At 45.4% G+C, this 21,392-nt stretch overlaps 1 protein-coding gene across 1 annotated transcript in view; it reads right to left on the reverse strand.

The window, feature by feature from the left end:
- LOC147023246 (zinc finger homeobox protein 3-like) overlaps window positions 1-20,325 on the reverse strand; it is a 585,945-nt gene extending 565,620 nt beyond the window's left edge. The window contains exon 1 of the mRNA XM_085888473.1: window positions 20,216-20,325. The gene's annotated coding sequence lies outside the window, so the exon portion shown is untranslated. The remainder of the gene's footprint in view (window positions 1-20,215) is intronic.
- Between the last annotated feature and the right edge of the window lie 1,067 nt (window positions 20,326-21,392).

Consider the following 21,392-nt stretch of genomic DNA (forward strand, 5'->3'; position numbering starts at 1 on the left):
CACCTTTATGGCCACCTAAAGCCAAGGGGCGGCATATGACATTTGGTCGTATCCAGCGATGGCCGCTCCAAAAAGATCTGGCAGTTTACCCCAATTCATGCGTATAGATTCACTGCATGCTCGACTGACCAAGGAGAGGCTGCTCGAGCAATACGCAGATGTGTTCATGGGCACTGTTCAGTACAAGCAGGAGTACAAAATTGAGCTGAATCCAGATTTCACACCGACTGTTCAGCCAGCCAGATGTGTTCCCTATGCAAAGTATGAGAAGCTGAAAGATACTCTGGAGCAGCTGGAGAAACACGGTATAGTGGCCAAGGTCGACAAGCCCACCGACTGGGTTTGTAACCTCATAATCACTGAAAAAAAAAAGATGGCCGCATGAGAATCTACCTCCCCAAAGCCATTGAACTGTGAAATCAAGCGAGAGAGATACACAATGTCTACACCAAGTGATGTGCAGAGACAACTGAGCAACAACAAGGTGTTCACAGTGATTGACATGGCAGATGGGTAGTGGCATGTGAAGCTGACAGAGAAGTCCTCCTTCCTGTGCACATTTAATACACCCTGGGGAAGGATGAGATTCTGCCACATGCCTCTTGGCATACTGTCAGCGAGTGAAATCATGCATAAGAGAAACCAGGAGGCCTTCAGCGACATTCCGGGTGTGCAGGTTATCGCCGACGACACAATCGTTGCCACTGAAACCGTGGAAGAACATGACCAAATATTGCATAAGCTTATGCAGAGAGTTCACCAACAACAGGTGAAGTTCAACAGGACCAAGGTACAGTTCCGACTGCCCAAAGTGCTGTACATGTACATTCCAGAGGGAATGACATCAGACAAGTCCAAGATCCGAGCGATTGCTGACATGCTGACACCAGAGGACAAGCCAGCACTTCAGCGCCTGTTGGGCATGATCAAATACCAAGCGCAATATATAACGAATGAGTCTGAGACCACACAACCGCTACGTGCACTGCTCAAGAAAGACGCAGCCTGGAGCTGGGATGCAGAACACAAACAAAGTCTCAACAAGGTCAAAGCAACATTGGCAACAGAACCCGTTCTGAGGTACGATGACGTCTCCAAGCCGGTGACAATCCAAGCGTATGCAAGCCGGTGTGGGCTTGGTTGGTGTCTGCTCCAGGAGAGTCGGCCAGTTCACTTTGCATCAAGGTCCATGACGGATACTGAAAAGAACTATGCACAGATCGAAAAGGAACTGTTGGCAATCTGCTACGCATGCACCAAATTCCACCAGTATGTGTTTGGAAAGCCAGTGAATGTGCAGATGGCTCACCACCCTCGAGTGGCAATTTTAAAGAATGCCCTGGGCAACGTGACTCCACGACTGCAGAGAATGCTTTTGAGATTACAGCGCTATGAACTCGATGTGAGGTATGTCCTGGGCAAGTACAGTGTATTCATGGAGCCGACACGCCGAATCATGCTTACTTACTTGGTGACAGATCAGACGACCAGACGGAGGATGACATGGAAGTCATGGTTCATGCCTGGTGTGTGACATGCCGGTGAGTGCCACGAGACAAAAGCAGATCTTAGCTGCAGCTACTGAGGATCCTGACCTCCAGATGGTAAGGCAGGCAGCCATGGTGGCATGGCCAAAAAAGAATCACAGTGCTCTGAGCGTCCTCCAAGACTACTGGCCGGTCAAAGATGAGGTACACATGTGGTGGACTGCTGTGTGTTGGTGACTGCATTGTGATCCCGAGCTCACTGAAGAGTGAGATGCTGGCTCTGCTACATGAGAGTCACATGGGAGCTGAGAAAACGAAAGCCAGGGCCGCTGGTGCTCTGTTTTGGCCCAACATGACTGCAGACATTGAACAGACAGTGGTCAACTGTGCAGTTTGCCTCAGCCATAGGAATGCACAGCCCAAGGAGCCGTTGAGACCACACCCCATACCTGAGTTTGCATGGCAGAAGGTGAGAGCCGATGTCCTCACATATCAAATCAAAAACTATCTCCTGGTGGTTGATTACTACAGCAAGTATCCCGAGGTGGTGGAGATCGAAGACAAGACTACCACCTATGAGAGAACATTACACACCTGACAACAGGCACACTGCAACACACATGCGTCCAACCGTACTGCATACGAGACGAAGACGTGAGATTGTTAATCCTCAGAAGTATAAAGATTTTGTATGTTAAATCCATAAACTTCTTTTAAACTGGTGTTGAAGACAATTGCATACTTGTACTGATATACCTGACTTACTAGGTTGGTTAAACTTTCACTCAAACTTGATTTCTGGTGGCACTGCAAGCCAATAAGTAGTTTAACATGTTGCTAAAACTTTGTGGATGCTGATTGTTCATTTGACAACACTTTGACAATGTATGGTCTTACTCTTCATGAAGAAGGAGGGTGTAACAGAATGTATATCGTGTTCCTTATGTGGACTAATAAAATGAAGCGTCACTTCCACTTGAGCCAGATACGTGCACATGGTCGATGCTGTTACATACATACTGTATATGCAGATAATTTTCTTTTGATGGGGGAGGGGATCTGACCTTGACTTGAACCTGCATGCAACCAGCACAAATGCAAAGTTTGGTGAACATTGGTCCAGGGGTATGGCACTGTATATAAATCAAAGAAAAGGCCTTGCATTGACACACACACACACACACACACACACACACACACACACACACTTTTCTTTCTCTCCCCCCCACCCCTTCTCCTCCTCCTCCTCCTCCTCCTCTCCCGACTCCATCTCCATCTCCATCTCCATCTCCATCTCCATCTCCATCTCCATCTCCATCTCCATCTCTATCTCTCTTTCTTTTCCATGGATTGTGCGATGTGTAAATATATATGGCATGTTTGGTTCAAAAGCATTCAGTTGTCCTCAGAACAAATAAAATGAAATTAACCACTGGAAAAATAATAACAATCTGGTGGGCCTGATGTCAAAATAAACGGAAGAGATGACAAATGCTTCTGTTGTTTTCCAGGAGAGGAACAAAGAGGTATTTCAAAGAAGGGAAGCTACTGTGAAGGCACTTCTTTAAAAAAGGAAAAATGTTGAAGCCTGGTGTTGGCTTTATGGTTAGGGTGGTGGACTTTGGATTCCAGGATCCTGAGTTCAAATCCCCCTTAGCTGTTGAATTAATACCAGGTGGGGTTGACTCTGCCTGTCATCCTTCCGAGGTCAGCAAAATGAGTGCCAGTTTGCTGGTATACTGTGTCGGAGTGGTGACCCGTCCAGGATTGTGTCCAATAGCCAAGGAGACTGCTTTGGCAGCACCAACGCTCTGCACAGAGTATGGTCCCAATGGATGGATGGATGGATGGAGGAAATGTTGGCCTCCATTCTTTTTCAACATGGCATTAATACGTGTGTCCTCAAAGCACAACTGACATGTCTTATCTCTTCAGGATGTCTTTCTCAACATACTGCCTTCTATTTACTTTAAAGATAGCAAATGCCACTGATTCACAAGAAAAATACCTTAACTGATTCACTCACCGATTCACAACCTACTTTTGTACTAGTCACTCAATATTTCTTCTTTCACAATTATGGATGGAGGCTCTGAATTTAAGCAAGAGGTAAAGGGACTACATATATCCTGTTCCTTCAAAAAAAAAAATCTGGCACCAATATTTCTTTGCTTTTCCTTGTGGAAAATATATATCGGGACATATTGCTGTTTTTTTTATTTTTCACAATCAACACGCAACTCCGAATAACATCTTGTGTTTGGATTACTTGATTGATGTTATGTTGCGACCCTTAGTCTCAGTCGAGGTCAAACTTACTATCCCAAAGGAATTATGTGCCACAGCCACGATGGTCCAAGCAACCTTCTCACTGTAATTCAATCACAAGAGTGGGTTGGTCTGTTTGTGTTCACATCTGAACCCCAGGCTCATGATAGAGCAAACCTAGGTTTAAATGTCATATACCACGTGTGTTTTTTTTTTCTTCTTCTTTTACCAATATCCTCGCAATTCATGTAAAAGTAGATTGATGTTTCCCAATGTCTTTGTCGTATATGTGATACATGCACAAGCTGCACAATGAACAGTAAGTGAATGCACAATAAACTAAAAGGGCACTCGGTAGAGCACAAACCTACACCACGCAATGCCTGATCCAGTAGAACATATCGGGTCCAATAAATGTTTGAAATATAGGGATGCACTATATTTAGTTTTCAGCCCCATCTCTCAATGGTGAAGAATCACTTTAAGGATTAAAAAATTCTCGTCTCCAGATATGGATTCAGATCTTCACCAAAATCGAATCAATTCGTCCTTGAAACAACACACAACCTGCACAACAAATTTCATCCGAATCCGTTAACAACACTTTGAGATAGACTGCACACAAACAAAAAAAGACATACAAACAGACAGAGAGGGACGAAAACATAAGCTCCTTCCATTTTCGGTGGCGGAGGAACAAGAAAGAGCAATCAGAAATTCGCAGACCTTCACTCAGACTCGTTTTGTGTGGTGTATTTTGTGTGACAAATACATGGAAGGATATACTAACGAAAGAACGTTGACTGCAAAGTAAAGGTCTGAATGGTCTAGTTGTACATGTGTAAAGGTCAAAGGTCTGTAAAGTTGAAAGGTGAAATGGTCTGAAGGTCAAAAGGTCGAAAGGTCTGAACTCTAAAGGGTCTTAAAAGGTCAAAGGTGCCTCAGGGTCTTCGGGGTTCAAAAGGGTCTAAGGGGATCTAAAGAGACTTGGAGGTCTAAAGGGTCTACAGTGTTTTAGGGGTCTTAGGGTTTTGGGGGCTCTTAGGCGTCTATATGGTTGAATAGGGTCTATGGGGTCGACAATATCTTAAGTGTCTTAAGGGTTCTGAAGGGTCTAAGGTGGTTTAAAGGGCATTAGCAGTCTTAGGGATCTTAAGAGTCGAAAAGGTCTTCGGGGTATTAAAGGGTGTTCAGGTTCTAAAGGGTCTTAAAAGAGTGTTAGGGTTCTAAAGGGTCTTAGGGGTCTAATGGGGCTTTGGGCTCTAAAGGGTGTTTGGGGTCTTAAGGGTATTTAAGGGTCTTACAGGTCTAAATGGTCTGAGGGATCTTCTGGGGTCTCAAAGGTCTAAGGAGTTTTAAAGGGTGTTAAGGTTCTAAAGGGTCAAAAGGGTCTTAAAATGTGTTATGGTTATAAAGGGTCTAAAGGCTTTTAGGGGTTCAAACGATCTTAAAGGGTATAAAGGGTCTAAAGGCTCTTCAGGATCTTAAGGGGTTTCAGGGTCTTAAGGTTGGTCTTAAAGTTATCAAGGGTCTCGTGTAATTAATCCACTCTCACATTCTGTGTGTACAAACAGACAAACGGATAAACAAAACGACAAACAAACAGACAAATGAAAAATCGTGCTTAGCACGACACTTGGCGAATTAGTTGACCTTTCCGTGTGGTGGTCCAAGCTGTAATGTCATGGAATGTGTGGTGTTTATTTGTTCGTACATTAATAAAATGACGCGACGTCACAAATAACAATTATCAGGCGCGCGTTGTCCTGGTAACGGCAGCAGATTGAAAATTTTCACAACTCATTTAAAGCCACCATGTGACATTCAACAACTTATCATCGGTGCTTGTTGCCTTCATTCTGATCGTAGAAAATATTTGAAAATACCTAGGAACATTGCTTTTCAACCAGCTTTACGATCCCGTTATCAGGTTTGAAATATGTTGTAAAACAAAAATATATATTTTATATGTGTGTTTTTCATGTTTTGGATGACCCTGACCTTGACCTTGGGTCAATTTCGATCAAACTTTGTACACATGTTAATATTACATGCATAAATAGACAGTATAAGTTTCAATATAATAAGTGCAAAACTGTTTGAGAAATAGCCATGTGTAATTCACAAAATTACCCATTGGTTTATAATGGGCGATAATATAAAGTGATGCAGAATCCAGATCCTGATCTTGAACATCACCAAAAGTCACATATCTTTTTGCACTGTGGATGTCTATCAGCTGTTAAAATTTCATCCAAATCGGTTAAGAATTGTGACCTGTAGAACGAATAGAATTTTTGTAAAATCAAGCCAATAGCTAAAAACTTTGACGTCATACGCTTGCAAAAACTGTGCATAATTTGTACTAACATGCATTTTAAAACATTTAGATATTCCATTGAAGTTTGTTTTGGCGTCAACAGGAAGTCGCTACGACTTCCGGTTACTGAGTTATGTTCAAAAGCTTGTTTTCACCTTTTTTTGATGTAACGTCGTGACGTTAAGTGCGATTACGACGCGATTTGATCCCAGACTTTTTCAGCAAGATTGGCTAGCACGTGTTAAAATTTGAGAACGATTGCTTCAGTAGTTTCGGCTGCACACGAGCATAAATATTTTTTAAAAAGGACGTCAATAGGCAAAACTTTGACGTCATACGCTTGCGAAAACTATGCGTAATTTGTCATAAGATGCATTTAGTAATCATTTAGATATTTGAATGAAGTTTAATTCGGCGTCAACTGGAAGTCGCTACGACTTCCGGTTACTGAGTTATGTTAAAAGGCTTGTTTTCACCTTTTTTTGACGTAATGTCGTGACATTAAGTGCGATTATGACGTGATTTGATCCCAGACTATTTCAACAAGATTGGCCAGCACATGTTAAAATTTGAGAACGATTGCTTCAGTAGTTTCGGCTGCACACGAGCGTAAATATTTTTTAAAAAGGACGTCAATAGGCAAAACTTTGGCATCATACGCTTGCGAAAACTATGCGTAATTTGTAATAAGATGCATTTAGTAATCATTTAGATATTTGAATGAAGTTTAATTTGACGTCAACTGGAAGTCGCTAAGGCTTCCGGTCACTGAATTATGTCCAAAAAGGTGTTTTTCACGTTGTGTGACGTCACGTCGTGACGTTTCGTCCGATTAAGACGGGGTTTGGACGCGGAGCGTCTCAGGTGGATTGCCTATCAGGTGTAAAAATTTAAGAACGACTGGTCCAGCCATTTGGGCTGTAGACGACCGGACAAACAAACAAACAAACCAAGAAACGGAACAGACCAACAGACTTGACAATCGAAGATTTCGCCAAGTAACAAATGGACCCAAATGCAATACCCTCTCCTCTGGCGAGGGTGAAAAGCAATAGCTGAATGATATAATTCCTTGCAATTGTCACAAAAAATTAATTTTACACAAGTTTAACCATTTACCACAGAATGGTGCGGATGAAGGATGGAGACAGGGGTTGAACATAAAACACCTCATTTATTTAATTATCTCCCTCTTCGGTCATTCTCTTGCTTATTCTGTCCAACTGTTGCCCAGCAAGTCCATTGTAGTTCATATCCTCCATCACATTGCTCTATCATGAGTCTCAATCTTGCAAAGAAACCAATACTGCACACATATTTACAATCGCTTCAAAATTAGGATAAACGGAAGGATTATACAAGCAAGTAAAGATTATCAAACAACTTCAACTCAAGAAAATAGTTAACAACAAAGAGATCTTACATCCTTTACTACAATAAACAATCAATCATAAAAACATTCAACATTTCTCTAGATCTCTGCACAGAGAAATGAAAGCGTGAAACAGAACAGGCACAAACAAACAAACACATGCCAATTAATGTTGGGCACTCCCTTTAATTATGAAATTTTTGTTCCACTTTGACAAAGCTGGCTGACTCTCACTTCATTTCCAAAGTTCTCACAGTGCTGACAGAAGGGAAATGGGGTGACTTTTCTTTCAGATTTGTGATGAAATGTAATGGTGACCCTGCTCCTGGCGATGTTATCAGGGTCCTTGATATTATAATGTTTAAATAACTTTAAAAAAAAACAAATCTTACAATTTCAATAAAACTTCATATGTTCAAACTATAGATTATAACTTTTGATTCTGCTGGTATTTTGTTAAATGCAAAATGTAGCCTCACAAAAGAACAAGGTACCAAAGGATAAAAAGGCAACATCGTGATAGTGGTGAAGAGAAAGAGAAAGAGAAAGAGAAGGAGAAAGAGACTTTGACTACAAAAAAAAGTATAAAGGATAATACACAAGAGTAGAAAAAAAAGAAGAAACAATTTCAATTTTCAAGTAATCGATAAAGCATTGACAACAGTTTATACACACAGATACCCCAAAAAATACATTAGAGAAAGGAGAAGAAGATGATAAGAATAGAGAAAGCAACACAGGCTCCACACGTACCACCAGAGCCCCTTGCGTTTGCACGTGCGTGCCAAGCGAGAGGAGAGAGAGAGAAAAGAGAGAGAGAAAAGAGAGAGAGAAAAGAGAGAGAGAAAAGAGAGAGAGAAAAGAGAGAGAGAAAAGAGAGAGAGAGAAAAGAGAGAGAGAAAAGAGAGAGAGAAAAGAGAGAGAGAAAAGAGAGAGAGAGAAAAGAGAGAGAGAAAGAGAGAGAGAAAAGAGAGAGAGAAAAGAGAGAGAGAAAAGAGAGAGAGAAAAGAGAGAGAGAAAAGAGAGAGAGAAAAGAGAGAGAGAAAAGAGAGAGAGAAAAGAGAGAGAGAAAAGAGAGAGAGAAAAGAGAGAGAGAAAAGAGAGAGAGAAAGAGAGAGAGAAAAGAGAGAGAGAAAAGAGAGAGAGAAAAGAGAGAGAGAAAAGAGAGAGAGAAAAGAGAGAGAGAAAAGAGAGAGAGAAAAGAGAGAGAGAAAAGAGAGAGAGAAAAGAGAGAGAGAAAAGAGAGAGAGAAAAGAGAGAGAGAAAAGAGAGAGAGAAAAGAGAGAGAGAAAAGAGAGAGAGAAAAGAGAGAGAGAAAAGAGAGAGAGAAAAGAGAGAGAGAAAAGAGAGAGAGAAAAGAGAGAGAGAAAAGAGAAGAGAGAAAAGAGAGAGAGAAAGAAAAGAGAGAAAGAAAAGAGAGAAAGAAAAGAGAGAAAGAAAAGAGAGAAAGAAAAGAGAGAAAGAAAAGAGAGAAAGAAAAGAGAGAGAAAGAAAAGAGAGAGAAAGAAAAGAGAGAGAAAGAAAAGAGAGAGAAAGAAAAGAGAGACAAAGAAAAGAGAGAGAGAGAAAAGAGAGAGAAAGAAAAGAGAGAGAAAGAAAAGAGAGAGAAAGAAAAGAGAGAGAAAGAAAAGAGAGAGAAAGAAAAGAGAGAGAAAGAAAAGAGAGAGAAAGAAAAGAGAGAGAGAAAGAAAGAAAGAAAGAAAGAAAGAAAGAAAGAAAGAAAGAAAGAAAGAAAGAAAGAAAGAAAGAAAGAAAGAAAGAAAGAAAGAAAGAAAGAAAGAGAGAGAGAGAGAGAGAGAGAGAGAGAGAGAGAGAGAGAGAGAGAGAGAGAGAGAGAGAGAGAGAGAGAGAGAGAGAGAGAGAGAGAGAGAGAGAGAAAAAAAAAAAAAAAAAAAACACTACACGTAGATTTCTAATACATTTTCATTTACCTTGCACATCTTACCAACACACCAAGCTTCAACAAAGGTATAAATATTTTCATTATTTCTGTAATAATTAAATTCTAGTTTCAAACGAGTTGAAACCAGGGATTGGAAATGCAAAATCACGTTACATTGCTCAAAAGGTTTGCCTTTCACTTTGGCTTTCCTCGACAGGTAGATCGCTAATTTTGCCTCCGATAGAACATAGTTCAAAAACATTAACAACTTTTCAGTACCGGAATTGACTCCGAGGCCAAAAATAAAAAACCGGAGTGAAAAGGGGACATTTTCCCGATGAAATATATTGTTCAATAAAAGAAAAAGGGGGCACAATCGTACACAATCAATAGAAACCATGGAACAAATATTCAGTGATGTTACAAAAGGGACAAAGCACTGATACAGCAACATCAATTCAGTTGACAAAGGTGCTTGTTGGCAGTGACCAGTGAGCAAGTCTCCATTGCAAGTCACCTGATCTTTTTGTTAATGGTGTGAAATACATCGATTCCCATGCAGGTTCAGAAGGGGTGGCATTGGGCAAAAGCGTTTTCCATCTCAGTACTCCTACTGCAGAGGTATTTACAATAATAACCGAAAGACAAAAACGATAAATTGATTTACTGTCAAGATTACGAAATAAACAGGAAGCAATACTGACTGGAGATGGAGTAACCCCAGCGAATTGGACAAGTAAGCTCGGAGGTGAAGGCTTTTGGGGTGTCCATTGGACCTCCGTACTCCACTGCAACCCAAGTTTAAAGGATGTACGGATGACATCTACAAGTACTTTACCGACAGCTCGAAACGACCTGGTGCCAATGATTTCAGCAATTTCTTTAACAGACTTCCAACAACAATTGGATGTGTCGCGAAGATACCAAACATTTTTGATACCAGCTGAAATGAAGTTTTGTAAAAAGCAATGGCTTTTGGGAACATTGGGAAAGAGTGGGTTGAGGAATATAGGTTCTCCCACAAACATTTTGATGTCATACAAATCCCTCTGGCGGGTCACCACTACTGCTTGCCCAGCATTCAACAGACTCTGGTAAAACAGATGAAAGCGAGACGTGTCAATATTTTTTGACTCAATTTGAAACAACTCAAGGCCGTAGCCGAGCTATCCAGCCTGTCTCAATATTCGTTGTGCTACGGGGCGCCAGGGCAGTTTTTCCACATTGATCGCTCGTTGTATCGACTTCAGCCGAAAGGCCATCAGGAGACACTTTACGTCAATGAGCCCTTGGCCACCATCAGACAAGGGGCGACAGAGTAAATCTGACCGCAACCAATGATAACCATTCCAGAAAAAAATTAACCAGTATCTGTTGAATCACTTTAAGCAAGCTGTCTGGTGGCTGTAAACAGATTAATTTGTGCCACAAGACAGTGGTAGCTAAAGTATTAATAATTAGTATACGACCTCTGAAAGACATTTGCGGAAGGAACCTTTTCCATTTGTTGAGACGTTTGGTTACGTGATCTACCACTCCTTCCCAGTTAATAAGGGAGTACTGGTGAGGGCCAAGATAAACACCGAAGTATTTCACCCCCTCTCTTGTCCACCTTCGATCTTTCGGAAGAGACTGAGGTGGCACTATGGGAAGCCCATCGGATGTGCATTGAGCTGAGGACACCCACAGAGCTTGACTCTTTTGCCAATTACACTGCAAATGTGAAGCAAGATGAAACTTATGTAAAGATCCAAGAAGAGTGGTTAGATCCTGATCATATTTAATTACTATACAGACATCATCAGCAAATGCAGACACAACGATAGGGTGTTCTTCTGGTGACGGTTCAAAGCCAGAAAGAGAGTTCCTAAGATTAATTAGTAATGGCTCAAGAGAAAGGCTAAACAGTAAACCTGACAATGGACAGCCTTGCCAAACACCCCTCTGAACCTGAATGGGAGAGCATAGACCATCGTTTACCTCACACAAACTAGATATATTGTTGTACAACAACTTAACAAAACTAAAGAACCTTTCACCCAGACCAAACTTTTGCAACACATGAAACATATAAAAGTGATCAATGCTATCAAAAGCCTTTTTGACATCAAGGAAAATCAAACAAACCCCCCTTCCTCCGAAGACCACAATCAATCAAATCTCTAACTAAAAAAATGTCATCAGAGATTGATCTCCCTGGAAGACAGTAGCTCTGGTCATGATGAACGAGAGTCCCGACGACAAGTTTTAGCCGATTGGCCAACAATTTGGAAAAGAGTTTGTAGTCAGAACATAGTAATGAAATGGGGCGCCAGTTCTTGATTTGACGGAGATCGTCACTTTTTGGGAGAAGACAAATCACCGCTCTTCGACAGCTGAGAGGCAGTATGCCAGAAAGTAAACTTTCTTGCAGAACCAACAGTACTTCTGGACCTAAGATGTCCCAAAATACTGAAAAAAATTCCACTGGAAGTCCATCGTTTCCAGGGGCTTTTCCACGTTCAAAGCTGTTCAGAGCCATGCTGAGTTCCTCCAAGGTAAGCAGCTTTTCAAGAGCTTGACGCTGACCACAACTCAAAGAAGGAACATGATTTGTCATCTAATCAACACAATCTTTTAACACAGATTCCTTCGCAAATAAATCAGAAAAATAATTTTTCACAAGTCTTCTAACATCACTTTCATTTTGTATAGTAGTGCCTTGAGCATCCAACAAGGAGAAAATCTGCCTTTGGGATTTCTTAATCCCTTCTAACTGGAAAAAGCTTTTATTTGGGGTGTCAGAAAACTTCACATTTTGGATCCTGAGTCGAACTGACATCCCCATGACTTTTTCATGAATCAATTGTGTGAGATAAGCTCTTTTTTCTAATAATAGCCGAAGCTTTCTGTCATTTTGAGCTTTAGCCAAGTCTTCCTCCAACTGCAAAATCTCAGTTTCCAAGAGTGCAACAGCAATTTTATTCTTGCTCGTGGAAAAGGACTGATAACATTGACAGAAAACACGAATTTGAGCTTTCGCGTTGTCCCACCATAACTGGATAGAAGCATAGGAAGGTTTGCTTTGGATAAGTTTTTTTCCCAAAACCTACGAAAAGCATCATTAAAAAAACAATCCTCCAACAGGCTGGTATTGAAGGTCCAATACGCACCTTTTTTGCGTTAACTGAGAAGAGGATAAACCAAGCACTACCAAGTGATGATCAGAGAAAATGGAAGGAAAGATGTTACAAGACATGAGGACATTTCTAAAAGTGGAGTTAATGTACCATCTATCCAGCCTTGCAAGTGTTATCAGCCCATTAGCACACCGGCACCATGTATACTGAGATGCTGTACGGTGCTGCATGCACCTCGCATCGAGTAGACCAAGTGATGAAAAACAACAAGATATGTGTTTACGAGATTCAGGATGTGGTTCTGGTGTATTCCTATCTAAATTAGGTTCAAACGTGCAATTGAAATCTCCTCCGATACAAATACAGTGATCAAAGACTAAAGTATGGAAGTAATTAGCCAGATGTGTAAAAAAATCTTTACGAGCCCCGCTCTCACTAGGAGCATATGCATCGACATTAAGTAAGGTGAGGTGAAATCCTTGATACACAAACTCTAATGATGCTAAGTGTCCTTTAACTATTTCAAGGAAACTATATGAGTCAGGAACAAACCCTGGACGAAGCATAAAGGCAACACCCGCTGAGACAGAAGACAAATTACTGAAGAAACAAAGCCCCTTGTTAAGGCAGAGCCAGTCAGAGTGTGAAGTCTCTGTTATGTGCGTTTCTTGCAACAAACAGACATCCACATGTTTCCGAAGCAACAAGTTTTCAACTTGGATCCGACGCAAATGGTTAGCACCACCCCCATTCATGTTAAAGGTGCCAAAAAGCACTTCCTTCCTTTTCATCCCGTATCAGGGGGGTTTGGCAGCTGTTGAGAACATTCTAAACCTGCTTTTGTAATGAACTTCCTCAGTCTGTGAATTTGTGGTTTAGTTATTTCAAAATGTTTAGAGTTCCTAATTATACACTTTGCAGTCTGCATGAAGGAAAGCAAGTCAGGAAAGTGTTGATGAATGATGACATTCCGCTGCCTAAATGTCTCATTCAGAAAGGATTCAATAACCTGCGGAGATATCTGTAAATGATCAGATGATGACTGTGACAGATCAGTCACCTCCATGTCATCATCATCTGAAACAGACAGCCCAGATAACCTTCCACTAGGTTCGTAAGTATCACCCTGGACCTTTACAAACACGTCTAAGAGGGGTACCGAGTGATGCACGGTGGTACTTTGCGAGTCCTGTTTAACACTTTCATCAACATGAGATGGGGCTTCTAATCCACCATCTTGTACAACTACATCGGGCACCTCTACCGAGGCCTCACAAACTGTATGTTGATCATTTGTTGGGGCGGGAATATCACGTGGAGCCGCAACACTATTTCGGTCCGTCTCAGGAAAACCGAGTACTGATACCTCCCGACATTCTACACACGGTTCAGTAACACCAAGAGACACTTCACCACTATCTGAAGAACCCGGACCACACTGTACACTTTGAAATACATTCTCGTTATCGGAAACCATTCCATCCTTTTTTTCATTCCGATGAGGTTCCTCAGTTACCGGAACAACCGTATCCAGCACGACGACCTTGGGAGAGCTCGTGGGGTCACGAGGAGCAGACGATCTACGTTTTTTTGACACGGTGACAAAATCATCATTACCGTCCTCACTGTGTAAGGGAACAGTATGAGCGGGAACGTTGGGTTCACTGGGCATCACCTCCTCCACCAGACGAGGTTGTGGGTCGTTAACCGTTTCACAATCAAAATCAACATGTCCCGATTCCCCACACTTCAAACAAGAAGCTTTCGGACAAAATCTTTTTAAATGGCCAAAGGCTCCACAAAGAAAACATGTCAAAGTCGCTGATGAAGCCCACACTTGGTAATCATAATTATCAATTTTAATCTTAAACGAACCTAGAGAACATTGTACTTTACGGTACTTCTACATATCGACGGTCCCCCGTGCCAGTGCGCATGCGCAGCCTGAGCCAGAGCCAGGGATGTTGTGGGTGTTTCAACCTGTTCAATACTTGTTTGATTATTGTCGTTCCACGCTAATAAAGTGGTCGAACAAATTAAACTCTGTTCTTATTTATAATCAAACAACTTGATGCAGTCGAGTAAAGATCGTCGGTGCTGAGGAGGACACGACTGGGTGAAAACGGACCACGAGAACGTCGACAGTGAGTTTGGATTTCTCGGGTACTGTACCCAATCTTCGCCCCCAGGACACTGTACACACGTGTGCATCACCGAAAATAGAACGTTTACTCCAGAATAACTGTTCCTATGGCGCCGATGGAAGCAGAGTGCCCGATCGAAGGTTGTGACTATATGGCTACACACGCAGAGGCGGCAGTGGTGGCCGCCATGTTGAGTATACACGGCACTGTGTACGTCGCCGCCCCCAGGGCGGCGAGCTCGAATGCCAAGATGGAGAAACTCAAGCGTCCCTCCATAGCACTGGCCGGAACGGGCGAGGCCTGGTCGTACTTCATAACCCGCTGGGGCGAATACAAAACAGGTACTAAGCTTGTCAGACCCGACATAGTCGCGCAGCTCCTGCAGTGCTGTGAGGAGGAGCTGAGAAAGGACCTCACTCGCGCGGCGGGTAGGAGCCTCGTGGGCAGCGATGAAGAAGACGTCCTCGCCGCCATGAAGACGCTCGCCGTCCGGACGGAGAACACGATGGTAGCTCGAGTGGCCCTGTCTAACATGCGGCAGGGACACGAGGAACCCGTCTGGTCGTTCCACGCCCGCATCAAGGGGCAGGCGGACACGTGCAAGTATGAAATGAAGTGCACCAAGGCGGGGTGCGATCAGGTCAACGACTTCACCGAAGAGATATTGCGCAACGTGGTTGCCCGTGGCATCGCGGACCAAGCAATACAACTTGACCTACTCGGTGAGAAGAACCAGGACATGCCATTAAAGGACATGATAGAGTATATCGAGGCCAAAGAGTCTGGAAAACGCTCGGCATCGCGCCTGCCTGACACTCAGAGCACAGACGCGATCAGTAGTTCGCATCGGCGGGGAAAGCGACAGGACGTCCGCGCCAGAGTAGGAGCCAGGCCGGAAAAACGGAAGGCCAAGCCCGAAGGAGTATGCATCTACTGCGGCGAGGTGGGCCACGGCAAAACACCTCAATGGCGCGCCAGACGCGCCGAGTGCCCCGGATACGGTAAAAAGTGCCGGAAGTGTGACCGCCAGAATCACCTCGACAAGGCGTGCCTGGGCGGCCGATCGGCAAGACCCCCCATCTAAGGAGACCGACGGGATGTACGACGAGCAGACGGCAGCCTTCATCGAGCTATGCACGGTCACCATGGCCAGCACAGAGGACGAAATGCGCGCGCTTCCCCTCGCTCACCACCTGTACGATGATATGTGCGATAAGTGGATGAAACGCATATCCGACCCGCAGCCATACGTCAACCTAACTCTCACCAACAAGCGCGAGGATTACAAAGCGCTGGGTTTTAACCTCCTGAAACACACCCGAGCGGTAACCCTACCCGCTATGGCAGACATGGGGTGCCAGAGCTGCCTGATCGGCATTAAAGTCGTCCAACAAATGGGCCTGAGTACCGAGGACCTCATACCTGTATCCATGACCATGAAGGCCGCAAACAACAGAGGAATTCATATCCTCGGAGCCGTGGTAGTCAGATTCGCCGGTAACAGTGACGACGCTCGGAGATTGGAGACGCGCCAAATCGCGTACGTGACGGACTCTTCAGACCGCATATTCCTCTCCCGCGCGGCCTGCATGGACCTGGGAATGATCTCGGACAGATTCCCGACACACGGAGAGGTGAATCTGACGACCTCGGAATTGTGCGACTGCCCGCGACGCGCGGAGCCGCCGACCAAGCCGACCGCACTCTCCATGCCAGCGACCGAGGCCAACAGAGAGGCACTACAGTCACATTTACTCAGGATGTATGCTCAGAGCACATTCAACACGTGCCCACACCAGCCACTACCGAGAATGACCGGCCCGCCACTACGTCTTATGCTCAGTGAGAACGCGACACCGGTTGCCCATCACACTCCCATCGCCGTGGCCATACATTGGCAAGATGAGGTAAAAGCAGGCCTCGACCAGGACGTTCGGCTCGGCGTGTTGGAGGAAGTACCCGTCGGCATGCCGGTGACATGGTGTCACCGCATGGTAATTTGCGCGAAAAAGAATGGCAAGCCGCGACGCACCGTCGACTTTCAGGCCTTGAACAAGCATGCGTTCCGCGAGACCCACCACACCCAATCCCCGTTCCACCAGGCGAGACGCGTACCTAACGGGAAGCGCAAGACAGTATTCGACGCATGGAACGGTTACCATAGTGTCCACCTACACGAGGACGACCGCCACAAGACGACCTTCATCACTCCATGGGGGCGCTACCGGTACCTATCTGCCCCACAAGGGTATATGGCATCGGGGGACGGTTACTCACGACGATACGATGAGATCGTCGCGGACATTGGTAACAAGACCAAGTGCGTAGATGACACGCTACTATGGTCAGACACGATTGAGGGGAGCTACTTCCAGGCGGTCCAATGGCTGGATATATGCGGCCGGAATGGAATCATCCTCAACCCGGAGAAGTTTGTCTTCAGCGCACCCACGGTGGACTTCGCGGGCTTCACCATCACCATGACCGACGTGCGACCGTGCAGCCGCTACCTGGAAGCAATCCACGATTTCCCACAACCGCGTAACATCACCGACGTCAGATCGTGGTTCGGGCTTGTCAACCAGGTGGCATACGCCTTTAGTATGGCCGAACGAATGCAGCCATTCCGGAAGCTCCTGAAAAGTTGAGAACGCTTCCAGTAGTCCATGGAGTTAGAGGACATATTCCGCGAGTCGAAAGACGTGATCGTACAAGAAATCGAGCACGGTGTCCGCATATTTGACAAAACTAAGCCAACATGCATCGCCACGGACTGGTCGAAGGAGGGAATCGGATTCTGGTTGCTTCAAAAGCACTGCCGATGCGTGCCAGTTAGACCATTCTGCTGCACTGATGGATGGAAAATAACCCTGGTCGGCAGCAGATTTACACACGCGGCAGAATCCAGATACGCGCCCATAGAGGGCGAGGCTCTCGCAGCCGCGGACGCCTTGGACAAGGCGCGCTACTTCGTACTGGGCTGAGAGAACCTGATCGTTGCGGTAGACCACAAACCACTGCTGAAACTCCTTTCGGACAGAGCACTTGACGACATACCCAACCCCCGCCTCAGGAACCTCAAGGAGAAGACCCTGCGTTATCGCTTCCACATCATACATATCCCGGGCATGAAGAACAAGGCGGCAGATGCCATGTCGCGCAGGCCGGTCGGCACCACGCGACCTCCACTCATGAACCTTCCAGATGACAATGCCACCATCGCGACCCACCTCCAACCAAGCACGCACACCGACGTCCTGTCCCTCCTATGCCAAACTGAGCCGGAGTATGACGACGACGTCGAGGAGGACAACCTAGCATGGTGTGCCGCGGGCCTCAAATCATTGCGATCAGTAACATGGGATCGCGTCAGGGAAACCACCAGCAGCGATGGCGATATGCACATATTGGAGGGAATGACAATGAACGGCATCCCCGACTCAAAAATCGAGATGCCAGAGACAATTCGCGACTATCACCAGTACCGCGAGAACATTACATCGACAGATGGAGGGATCCTATACAAGGACCGAGTAGTCATACCACCCTCACTCCGCGGCGATGTGCTGAGCGCCCTACACGCTGCCCACCAGGGCGTATCAATGATGACCGCCCGCGCAGAATCCTCTGTATTCTGGCCAGGCATGTCGGCTGACATCAGCGCCACTCGGAAAAACTGCGAACACTGCCACCGGATGGCACCATCACAGCCTGGAGCGCCACCAACTCCACCTATTCCGGTCGTTTACCCCTTTCAGGCAGTGTGCTCGGACTTCTTTGTACACAGGGGTGCACATTACCTTGTGACGGTGGACAGATACTCGAACTGGCCGATCATCTCAATGTCGACGGGTGGCGCCGCCGGACTCATAAACCACTTACGTCACGCCTTCGTGACGTACGGGACACCAGAAGAGCTCGCGTCGGATGGGGGACCGGAGTTCACCTCCACCGAGACCAGGTCATTCCTGCACAGATGGGGCGTACATCACCGCTTGTCATCGGTGGCCTTCCCTCACAGCAACTGTCGCGCGGAGATTGGAGTTAAGACAATGAAACGACTTATCACGGACAACACCAGCCCGCAGGGAGAACTTGACACTGACGCTGTGCAGAGCGCGATACTACAATATCGTAACACGCCTGACCCTGACACGAAGATCTCCCAGGCAATGTGTGTCTTCGGCCGCCCGATACGCGATTTCATCCCAATTATCCCCGGGAAGTACAGACCGCACGACACTTGGCATGAGACCCTGAAAGCGAGGGAGGAGGCCCTCCGCAAACGTCATATCCGCACAGCCGACACCTGGGCAGAACACACCAAACGCCTTCCGCCACTTGCTGTAGGGGACCTAGTCCGCGTACAGAACCAGACAGGATTCCACCCAAAAAAATGGGACAAGACAGGCAGTATCGTGGAGGTACGCCAACACGACCAATACGTGATCAAGATCGACGGCTCGGGCAGAGTCACACTTCAGAACAGGAAATTCCTGCGCAAGTTTAGTCCAGTTCGCAATAACCAGCTGCCACCCCGGTCTATCTATGATGATCTCGCAACCCGCATCACTGTACCTGCGCCCGTTGTAACACCGCAACTGCCTGACCTCGACAGCGAACCCGTGACATCTGCGACGCCAACGGGGCCCACGCCGCCACTGACGTCAGTATGCACACCCCGGTGCAAGACGACACCCGTTTCAGACACGCCAGCAGCACCAGGACGAGGCACACCGAGGCGCGCGATCCTTCAGACGCCACCATCGGCCCCTGAAACCCCGAGAGCCCCATCCCCACTGGGGCCCGATGTGACACCACCAGCACCAGCAATAGGTCAACGCCGATCCACCAGAGCGACCAGCGTGCCTGCCTGGCACAAGGACTACTCCATGGAATAGTCACACGATGGGCGATATAAACTTTTGTTCATTCATTAAACTTAATATTTTCTCAGCCTTTATCTATTAACATAATAAAGACTCAGAGGGAGATAGAGAACATTGTACTTTACGGTACTTCTACATATCGACGGTCCCCTGTGCCAGTGCGCATGCGCAGCCTGAGCCAGAGCCAGGGATGTTGTGGGCGTTTCTTCCTGTTCAATACTTGTTTGATTATTGTTGTTCCACGCTAATAAAGTGGTCGAACAAATTGAACTCTGTTCTTATTTAGAAACCTTCAAACTCGTGTCGTCCCCACGGTCCGGCCGCACCATGTAAAGTTTCCGCCGAAAGCTCATCACGTGCTTTGCCTTGTCATGGCGGCACCCGAGGGGGATCATCGAGATCTTTGACACAACTTTCCCGTAACGAGACAAAACAGAGACAAGTTGTTGATTCGACACGAAAGGAGGAACGTTAGAGACGATTATTTTCATTGCCGGGACGTCCATCGGGGAGGCCATAACAAAGTGACCACACTGTGTGTGGTTAACCCAGAACTCACGACGTCGTGAACAAGACGAACATCGGAGACGAACACCACGACCTTCTGATTCATGCGTGACGCAGCACGGACATGCTCAACACCGATAACGTCTCCAACGGCCAAAACAATCTCCTCAGTCAGAACCCCGTTGGGGGGGGGGGACACAAATTAGAGCGTTTTTACGAGTAAGTACCTCAAAAGCAGCATCGTGATGCGAGCGAGCCGCCGCCATGTTGCAACCAAGACGCGAAGCTCGTCGTCTTCCTCACTGAGGAAGAGGAAGTTAAAAATACACTCCTACTTTCCCGAAATTTTGGAAAGAGGGCGCGAACTAAACAAAATAAGGAAAGGCAAGCGAAATACAAACCAAAATAAAGCAGGTTTAAAGTGAATAAACCTGGATAACTGGCTTTTAAATAATTAATGGGCGAACAGGGCACCGCCCAAAAACCGGCGATACCCTGACGAGCCCCGCGACGAGCTCTCTCTCCTCCACACAGAAGGGAAGGGAAACACGGGAAAACTCACAAACAAAAAAAAACACGGGAAAAACTCACAAACAAAAAAAACACGGGAAAAACTCACACAAAAAAACACGGGAAAACTCACAAACAAAAAACACGGGAAAAACTCACAAACAAAAAAAAAAACACGGGAAAAACTCACAAACAAAAAACACGGGAAAACTCACAAACAAAAAACACGAGGAAAACTCACAAACAAAAAACACGAGGAAAACTCACAAACAAAAAACACGAGGAAACCTCACAAACAAAAAACACGGGAAAAACTCACAAACAAAAAACACGAGAAAAACTCACAAACAAAAAACACGGGAAAAACTCACAAACAAATAACACGGGAAAAACTCACAAACAAAAAACACGGGAAAACTCACAAACAAAAAACACGGGAAAAACTCACAAACAAAAAACACGGGAAAAACTCACAAACAAAAAACACGAGAAAAACTCACAAATAAACACGAGCACAGAGGGATTAAATGGGGAAAGGGGAAACACAAACCGGCACAACGGCGGACGGACACTCACGACACGAAGTGAGCAGCCGCCATGACAGTACACACGACGGACGAACCAACAGCCAGCAGGGTGCGAGAGAGAGAGAGAGAGAGAGAGAGAGAGAGAGAGAGAGAGAGAGAGAGAGAGAGAGAGAGAGAGAGAGAGAGAGAGACAGATAGACAGAGAGACAGAGAGACACAGAGAGAGAGAGTGAGAGTGAGAGACAGACAGAGAGAGTGAGAGACAGACAGAGAGAGAGTGAGAGACAGACAGAGACAGAGAGAGAGACAGAGACAGAGAGAGAGAGAGAGAGAGTTTCTTTCTAATATGTAAAGAGGGTTGGATTAG

Source organism: Eptatretus burgeri, chromosome 7 (assembly GCF_056783735.1).
Source record: "Eptatretus burgeri isolate ZD-2024b chromosome 7, Ebu_testis_v1, whole genome shotgun sequence".
Classification (NCBI taxonomy): domain Eukaryota; kingdom Metazoa; phylum Chordata; class Myxini; order Myxiniformes; family Myxinidae; genus Eptatretus; species Eptatretus burgeri.